This window comes from Mus pahari, chromosome 17 (genome assembly GCF_900095145.1).
Source record: "Mus pahari chromosome 17, PAHARI_EIJ_v1.1, whole genome shotgun sequence".
Classification (NCBI taxonomy): Eukaryota; Metazoa; Chordata; class Mammalia; order Rodentia; family Muridae; genus Mus; species Mus pahari.
In genome coordinates this window covers 18,431,613-18,433,804 of record NC_034606.1, presented here as the reverse complement: position 1 = coordinate 18,433,804, position 2,192 = coordinate 18,431,613, and positions in this window count along the sequence as shown.

Here is a 2,192-nt window from a genome sequence, read left to right as displayed (position 1 = left end):
TGTCCAATTTTCTAAGGAACCGCCAGACTGATTTTCAGCAACTTTCTTAAATAGAGAGAGCAAATGAAGTAAGTTTGGTGTCTATAGCCGAGTGCCCATGCAAGCAATTGCCCTGAGCCAGGAAAGAAATTGGGCTCAACTTTTTCATAGAAGAAATCTCTGTACACAGGGAATCGTTGGGTGTGTCTAATGTACAGAACACTGGAGATAATAGCGAAAGAAGTGTACGTCTGCAGTTTGCTGAACTGTTTCGAGTGTATGGGAAGGGAACTTCAGTTGTTACAGATGCATTTAAGATGGTTACTATTTTTGTTTCTCCTTCACTTTCTTCTATGTCTTCATCCCTTTTATAAAGGATTTCTCTTCCTTCTCTTAGAATCATGGCAAAATCTGAACTCATACATACAGAGATGTATTGATAATCTGCTGTTGGTTGATTTTTTTCAAATAAAAGGTCTGCTCTTCAGAGACTGAAGGAAAGGCCATTCAAAGACTGCCCCACCTGGGAATCCATCCCACCAATCCAGGATGCTATTGTGGATGCTGAGAAGTGCTTGTGGACAGGTGCCTAATATAGCTGTCTCCTGAGAGGCTCTGCAAGAGCTTGACAAATACAGAGGTGGATACTCTGCTCACAGCCAACCATTGGACTGAGCGCAGAGTCTCCAATGGACGAGTTGAAGAAGAGACTAAAGGAGCTGAGGGGGTTTGCAGCCCCATGGAGGGAGCAACAGTGTCAACCAGCCAGACCCCACAAGCTCCTGGGTTCTGGACCACTAACCAAAGTGTCCATATGGAGCGACCCATGTGGCAAAGGATGGCTTTTTGAAAATTAGTGGGAGGAGAGGCCCTTGGGCCTGAGGGTATTCCATACCCCAGTGTAGGGTAATGCCAGGGAGGGAAGACAGGTGTGGGTTGGTGGGTGGGTGGGGGAACACCCTCATAGAGGCAGGTGGAGGGGGGATGGGAATGGGATTTCCAGAGGGGAGACCTGGAAAGGGGAAAACATTGGAAATGTAAATAAAGGAAATATCCAATAAAAAATAGAAATACGAATATAAAAAACGTCTGCTCTTATGAAGAATTCTGATGCTAGAATTTAATTATCTAAATTTGTTTTGCCTATCATTTTGCAGTATAAATGATAGTAATTGTATTAACATTTGGCGTAGTGCATCTTTGTCTTGATTATCCTCTAGCCAAAGATTCCACTTCCTTACACAGACGTTGGTTTTGAAATGGTGAGCACTCCAGACAGTTCCTTATAGCCTTTGAACTATTCTGAGTCTCGGTGTCTAGGAGGGCATTACTGGGGTGGGGTGCTCCTGTGACTCAGACTCTGTCGGCCTTTGCTATCATCTGAATCCACCCACAGCTTTGCATCTGCCTTGGATAGCTTCTGTCTATTACCTGTCACAAAATCTGGAACAAGTGATGCAGGCCTATAATCTCAGCTCCTCAGGAGACTGAGATAAGAGGATTACAAATTCAATGCCCTCCTGGACTGTAACATACCTTCAAGGGCAACCTGGGTAACTTAGTGAGAGCCTGTCTTGAAAAATATTTTTTTTAATTAGTGAGGGCTACATGTAAGGGCACTGGGTTAAATTTTTGATACTGCAGACATACAAGAGCTGTAGAAGGGAGAGAGGTAGAGAGAGGCAGGCAGGAAAGGGGAATCGAGGAGAAGAAAGGAGAGGTGGAGAAAGGAAAAGGGAGGGGAGGGGAGGGAAGGGGGAAAGAGGAAGGGAGAGGAGAGGAAAGATCATTTATCAGAAGCTGAGTATAGTAACACACAATTGTAACACCCGCACCTAGGATACTAAGGTAAGTGGATCACAAGTTCAAGACTAGGCTGAGCTATGTAGTGATATCTTGTCTCTCAAAAAGAAAGCTGTCAAGTTAAAGTTAGCCATGCCTGTGCATTGCTTCTGAAATACATGATGAAAATGTAAGAAGAAAAAGGAGGAGGAGGAGGAGGAGGAGGAGGAGGAAGAAGAAGAAGAAGAAGGAGAAGAAGGAGAAGAAGAAAGAAGGAGAAGGAGGAGGAGGAGAAGGAAGGAGAAGGAGGAGGCGGAGAAGGAGAAGATAAAGAAGATGAAGAAGAAGAAGAAGAAGAAGAAGAAGAAGAAGAAGAAGAAGAAGAAGAAGAAGAAGAAGAAGAAGAAGAAGAAGAAGAGGAGGAGGAGGAG